This window comes from Cynara cardunculus (genome assembly GCF_001531365.2).
Source record: "Cynara cardunculus var. scolymus isolate 2C chromosome LG 5, CcrdV1, whole genome shotgun sequence".
NCBI lineage: Eukaryota > Viridiplantae > Streptophyta > Magnoliopsida > Asterales > Asteraceae > Cynara > Cynara cardunculus.
In genome coordinates, this window is record NC_037532.1 from 21,262,076 (window position 1) to 21,270,248 (window position 8,173).

Below are 8,173 nucleotides of genomic sequence, written 5' to 3' on the forward strand. Positions count from 1 at the left end.
TAGAAAAAGGAAAGCTGAAAAAGGTTAAGTCTGCCAAGGAAACTTCACAAGGCCCGACCCTTCTGTCTAAATTTATAAAGTTCACTCCTGAACAGAAACAAAAGCAGTCTGCTTCTGAAAATTCTAACCTTCATTTTTCATCTCCTTCAGCTAAAGGGAAGAAGCCTCAACCACTCCTCATAAAGGAAGTAAAACCCAAGTCTACCCCTTCAATTTTTTTTTTTTGCCTTAGATAGGACGTTTGTAAAAACAACCAATGCTAGGACAGAACATATTTCTTTTGCTTCTATGTTATAACCGGGTTTCAAGCAACCTGGGTTGAGGTAATTTATACATGATTATTATGTGAATTACGTGAAGTATGCATGTTTAATTTAGAAATGAATGAATCAGGTATGCATGTGAAAAGAATATTGTGCATATATATGAGAAAACAATATGTATACGTGAATATGATAATATGCATACATGGAAAGATGTGAAAGTTCATATGCGAGTAAATGGTCTTATGTGAAGTTTATTATTTTAAAAGATATCTTTGTAGTTAAGGAAGGAAATTTTAAAATATAGTTTCCACTACCCAAAGAGTTTTATTTGAATAAAACCCATCACCGCCTTTTGTTAGATGTATATATATATACTAGTTGTGTACCTGCACAATGCGGCGAGAGCCATGAATTGGAACAATTTTGGTTACATAGCTAGTATTGCACCTCATTCACCGCCATGAGCTAACAGCCTCGATAGCTGGTCCAAAAATCTAATCCATTGATTTTTTCCAATAGTGTGCAAACTCGAATTTCTTTCTATGAATGGGCTCTTTCATCTGAGTTCAACATAAAAGCTTCAGCATTAATAAGTAAAACAACTTAATAGCAGTAGCTAAGAATGCTTTACATTCAACTTTTCCCAATAGCCATGTGTTTCTTATGTTTATGAACACATTTCAAGTTCATCTAGGCAGGAATCCATAATGTGACATGTATGCCAAAGCATAAACCAGTGAAGACACCATCACAAATGAGAACAAAGGGAAACAATGATGTAAACCACAACAATCATATGGTTTGGACTTTGGTTGTTAAGAAAAAAGAAAACTTTAGAATGTAAGCAGGGACTTGCATCTTTCATGTTTCTATCTAAGGTTCATGACCCTACAAAGTTTTAAGCTAGTTCAGCTGTCAGCTACTTGAAGATAATTCTCTTTTTCTAACCAGACTATATCATTTTCAGAGGGACATGCTTTTAAGCATAGTAGCATAAACTATCTGATGCTCATATACGATAAACTATCAAGGTAATGGGCTAGACATTATCAACCATACCACCTCGAAAGCTAAATAATGTCAATAACAGAAAATAGAATGCAAACATAATCTTGATCAGAATACAATATAATCAAGTATATAAAGAAAAGAAACCTAGAGAAGCAGCTATAATAAATGATAATCCCTAAGTTGTCCATGTAGAAAACATATAAGCAATAAGCCATTTTATTAGCATCACACAATCTCAGCAACCTCTGGTTCTATCTGCTATTATAAGAACAAGAGGAGAAACAACATAAACTGCTTCATTACGACCGGTGAAGCAAGGACAGTCAACCTTTGACATGACAGTAAATCTCAATAGGTCCCAACATGGCAAATATACAAATATACACGTAAATTCGATTTATGAATTGAGAATTCAAGATTATCACCATATAACATTATATTCTTCAAAGCAAAAAAAATGTGTAAGGTACAACTTGTATATAATCAACATTAGCCATTTCACTAAAAAAAGATTTAAGAATTGAAGTTCTTCAAAACAACAAAGGAAATAGGCCCATAAACAGTTACATGAAAGTGGCTAAGCTGAATTGATAACAAAGGATAAGTTCTTTTCTCATCCCCTTCTAACAAAAAGTCATATTTACATGAAAACACAAAGCACCCCCAAAGTAATCAACAATACAGTTTAAACTAACACCAAAAACCCATCCCCTTCCACACACACACACACACACAAAGTTCCAACTTTAATTCTATTTCACCGGTTTTTCTAACAAAAGACCAATTTATGCTAAAAACACAAAGCCTAGAAAATACCCAAGACAGGAGGCATAAAGAGCAACATTAGCAATACCTTAAAACTAAGCACCTCATGTCCAAATATGTAATATCATTTAACAAGTTAGTGTTGCATAAAATCTAAATAAGAAAAATAAAGATTAGAATGTATTTGATCAAGCCGACTACTCAAAGTCGGCTACTCAAACACAAAGCACCACCAATGTATATGTAATAGAGAAAGCGACTATTGAAGGAATCTACAAAAAATGTATATGCATACAAAAACATATTGGAGATAGGAGCAAGGGCAAATGGACAATCAACTTTTGTCAAATGTTAATCGGCATAAGCAACAATGAATTAAGGAAAGTTGTAAATTCATTATGAGATATATGAATAAGCCAAAACAAATTCATGATAAGATGGAAAAACTTGTAAATTTTGGTTTTAAAAAAGAAAAGAGTGATTAAGATATAAGATACCAAAGCATAAGAACATGAAGAAGTACATGCATCCATAGAAGTAATTATCTGGAAGATGGATTGAAGATTGAAGGAAGATGGATGGAAGCAGTGGATTGTGATGGATTATATTCGAGAACCTACAAAACGATTCAAGAACACAAAAAAAGCTATTAATTTTGTCCCTTTGTAAACTAAGATGCTATATATACACAATATTCTCACGTTGAAATGCTTCAGACCTTGAAATCCTACAACAGATTTAACCTGATTCTAATATACATGAATGGTGAAATGTTGTTCAGATGGTGTTTAAGATGATGTGTGTGTGCGTATATATGTATACATTATAGCAAGTAACATGATCAACATTATGTTGTAAGTTTAACATGTTCTGTAGATGTGCATTGAGTTATAGTTCTTAATGTTCATTGCAAGTTTAACATGTTCTGTAGATGTGCATTGAGTTATAGTTCTTATTGTTCATTGCAAGTTTAACATGTTCTGTGTGTATGTATAAGATGAAATGGAAACAATTGTGTCTGTTTCTGTGTGTATGTATAAGATGAAATGGGAAAAAGAAATAGATATTTGAAAATATAAGATATTGGAAACTTTCTAATTTGTAAATGGAAACTACATCAATAACATACCAAGAGATCTAATAGCGCTTACTATATCAAAAGACTACAAAAAGCTCTTGTGAAGTACTAATAAGAACTTTCTGATTTCATTCTAACTCAAGTGTGGACATAAAAGTACTTAAAAATTATACAGATTCATAATTCTTGATAGGTAGGAGAGGGAGAAAATCCTATCAAATCCCAGTTTCAATAGATAGAAAAAGGGTATATGACAGCAGCAACATAGTAGAGGATTTTATATATATAGCAGGGTTGTTTGGTTGTGCAGGTACATTGAATGAAACATGACCAGTTGGTGAAGCATATATACACAACAGGTTTGTTTTAGCCATCAATTGCACATATATAGGGCTGTAAATGAACCGAACGAACACGAACGAAGGCTTGTTCATGTTCGTTCGTTTAACTTAACCTAACAAACGAACGAACACGAACGGTAAACGAACAAAAATATTTGTGTTCGTGTTCGTTCGTTTAGAAATCAGGTGTGTTCGTGTTCGTTTATGTTCGTTCGTTAACATGCTAAACGAACGTAAACGAACGAACATAAACGAACGAGCTAAACGAACATAAACGAACGGGTTAAACGAACATAAATAAATATTATTTGAATTCAAAGTAAATAAAATAATACATTATATATTAAATTTAATATATAAACGAACATAAACGAATGAATATAAACTAACGTAAACGAACGGTAAATGAACGAACATTCACGAACATAAATGAACAAACGAGGCTCTGGTTCATGTTCATTCGTTTAACTAAACGAACAAAAAAATTTGTTCATGTTCGTTCATTTATTAAATAAACGAACATAAATGAACTTCCTGCCGAACGGTTCACGAACGGTTCGCTGAACGTTCGGTTCGTTTACAGCTCTACACATATCTAAGGAAAAGAATTGCTAAAAATGGAATGTCATTGAACTTGTTTTAGCTCTCAATTGTACAGATCTAATAAATACATGAATTAAGTCAATTAACCAACTTTTGAAAAGGTTCAATAGAAGATCTTCAACATGCTTGGCTTCTTGATCCTAAAACTCCAAAACTCCATCCAAGGGCCCAAACAAACTAAAGTCAGTTGAGTGCCATGATCACATTTTGATGCTTAACAATGTTTGCCTAGAAAGTTTATCTTCCGAATTCTTTCATAGGTGTTTCCAGGTCACTTACACTTGGTTTTAGTTTGATTTGACTTCCACTATTTATTCACTTGATGATCAACTGTTTAGGGGCATTATCCAAAATCATACCACAAGATACGTTAGAATTATACAAGAGGATGAAGCATGGTTTATGTAAAACAATTTTAGGGATCAAAGCAAATTTGAGAACTTAAAAAGTAGGTTAGAAATAACTGTTTTGTCCAGCATATAACAACAGGTTCTTGGACAGGAGCAACAGTAGGAACAAGAATGATTGTTGCTTAAMTGTTTMTGTGTTGTGTATGGATTTGGTAAAAGAGAACAATAAATTACTTCATGTTTCAACTAATATTCTGCAGGAACTTACTTTCTAGCTTAAAAACTTCCAATGAATGGTTATATAGACAAAACATGTGATGCCTCATCAAGTAAGGTTCAAGTTACTCACAGCWGGATAAAAMRGTTTAATTGACAGTCACTTGGTCACAACYTGTGTATTTTATTTTGACATATTCTCAAACTTGTTGAAGTACTGGTTCAATAACCAAACCTGATGAAGATTGGTTTTGGACAGAGCARTTTTCRCAAATGTTCAGTAGGTTGGGTTGCAAATGRAAAAATGCAAATGAAYATGTGAATAAGAAAACACARGGGTAAGTGCATTAAGCAAATGCAGATGCTTATACTCCTTATTTGATTATGCAAGACCATTATGCACAAASCAAGTTTGGCATYATGCAAGAAGAACCAAAGATTGAKAAAGCAATATTATCARYAGAAAMRGAATATCCCRATGTCACCATTTTGGCTCTCAATCATGTGAAATAAAAYAGTAGGAACAAAGAAGGATGTGGTTGGGTAGAAAATCAACAAATTTAAAAAACAAACAAAGAAGGATGTGGCTGGGTAGAAAATCAACAAATTTAAAGATCTCAACACCAAAATAAAGACCTCCATATATATACATGATCAAATCGTTGAGTCTTTCCACAAAATCTGATTCATTCCCATGGACAAAAAAATATCAAAATTATTGAACTAGAAGAATTCATTATTTGTTTCATTATTTACTTTTGGAAATAGCAGAAAGAGAAGAGAATCATAAATCAAAATTATCAACAAAAATCTTTGGTTTGGTAGTTTCAACTCAGTGCCAAAAATATTGTACTAACCTGTGATCCCAGCCAGTAGTGCCAAAAATCTTGCTATCTGAACGAATTGAAGTTCCAGCTATGTCGGGTCGCTCCAAACTAATATCCTTCTTCACCACACAAGAACCCTAACAGTGACAGTTTATCCCTTTAACCAAAATGATCAAGTTTTTATCACAAAGACAAACACACACACACACACATATATATATCTATATATATATATATATAGATATATGAAAGTTTGGCTACAACAAACACCAAGACAAAATGTAAATCGCTAGGGTTTTGAAATGGAAATGGACAATACCTCAAAGAAATCGCTAGGGAGCCACGAAATGTAAATCAATACCCCAGAGAAATCGTTGTTGAAAATCAATACTCCAAAACCCTGGTTATATGCACAGTCGTCTTGGGAGCCATGGGTTTGAAGTCAAAAATCGCTCATTTGTGCAGAGTAGCAACCTTACCAATTTCAAAGAGGAAAACCAAGGTTATATGCATAGTCGTCTCGGAGCCACGAATTTGAAATTTGAAATCAGTCATCTTGGAGCCACAAATTTGAAGTCTGAAATCGTCCATATCGAAAGAAAGCGATCTTTGACCTTGCCAATTTCAAAGAGGAGAGCTAGAAAAGGGTATGTTATGTCTGACTTACCAAAAGGGTTCTGTGAGAGACGAATCTGAAATTGTGAGGGACAAGGTAAATGCATAGAAAACTTGTACCATATGCTTAATGAGTTGTTATTAAGAGTTTTTTGAAAATCTTGTATAAAACTATTGTAACTTGTGCTTAAAGAGTTGTATTTAAGACTGTCTTAAATGGTTATATATGTAGTATATATATATATATATATATATATATATATATATATAGGGGCCCATTCGAGGGAGAACTGAGTTGTTTGTGGTAACTGTAAGAACCAATATCAACCAATCATTTTAATACATTAATTATTACATTTAAACAAATTTAAAAGGGCATTTCAATCAATTCCTAAATTAAAATTAGATTTTAATTTTTAAATTAGAAGTGTTTCATAATATATAATTAATATTGATTTACATTCCAAAATTATACAATGATATTCAGAATGATATAAATCCAGGTTTTTTTCTCATCCATCTTTGTATACTGTGTTCAACCTGATTTGTATCACAGTGTGTTATCCAAATTTATTATCATCACAATGTTTAGTGTACTTACTTTGTATCTGTATTAGTTGTTCAGCTTTGTAATATGTTTGTGGTACCCTGTGGTATTTAATTTATGAACCTACTTTTTTTTATTATCGTTATACCACCACGATAACTGCGGTTGCAAATCAAGGTCCTGATAGCAATTTCTGCAATCGACCATTAACTGCTTAAATATTACATATGAATTTAATAACTACTCGCATGTGGCTTTTCATTATTTTTCTGGACCATTTCATTTGACTGATAATATGGCTGACACCGGGTAAGTAATGGCATTAGGTGGTCAACACAGAGAAGAATCCATGAAAAATAAAGTGGCAATTGACAAAAGCAAAGAGTTGCACCTGAAGAATGGTCTTAGCCGTCCATGGCACTGTCCATGGTTCTGCTCTAAATATAGCATCTACAACTGGAAAAAAAATGCCATTGTGAAAGTGGTGTTCATGAGGATTTAACATACGTCCGTATTACTAAAGCTTCTCTTTTGTTAGGTACACTTTCTCTCAGTACTATAGTTTGCTATTCCAAACCAAACATACAAACATTGATATGCTCTCTGTGTCCCCTACATTTAAATGTCCCAATTACCTGTGGTGTGGTACATTGTGGTACCCTAACAGTGTTTGTGTTTTCTCAGGCAACAGTCGGTAGCACAGTTTTCATGTATTACAAATGTGGTTTCATGTAGTACCAATAACTATTTTGTTTCATGTGATACATTACCATGCACAAGTAGTTCTAATTGGTTACATACCACAATGTACCACACCACATGGTACCACAAACATGTTACACAGATGATCATAAGTTGTTGGTACAACAGTTCTCATGTATTACAACTATGGTTTCATGTGGTACCAACAAAGTTCTCATGTATTACARSTRTGGTTTCATGTATTACAACAGTTCTCATGTATTACAAAGTAGAGATGATGATCATCAACATGATTATGGGTTTTCATTTCAACCTGCAGCTGTTTACAGTAACAAAAAGAGACTTTATGATAGTGATTAGGGTGAGCTACAAAAAACTTGTTGTTAGAATGATGAGGAATTGATATTATATACACTCACATATATTTGGTTTTTCATTACAAAGAATCAATGAAGGGTATTCAAGATTTGGTTCCACTAGATTTCATTACAAGTGAAGAGCCATGCTATGCTGGAGTACCAATGTCCATAATTGTCTAAAAAGGAATGGGCATTGGTGATGTTATTTCTCTTTTGTGGTTGAAGTGTAGTCTTGCCCGCTACTGCACACATTTTATTGAGGTTGGTTATGGCTGAGTTCTGTTCTTCCAAATACTTAGGGAAGAGTTAGACTATTTGTCAAAATGTAGCACAAATTGAATGTAAACAAGAAATACTAAGTGTTATCACGATGTACCACACAAATATTATCATCAATACTAAGTGTAATCACGATGTATATGGTTCCACTTGTGATCGACTCTAGGGTTTAGGGGAATCGACTCCTTCTCGAAAAATAGACCGTATCTTGACT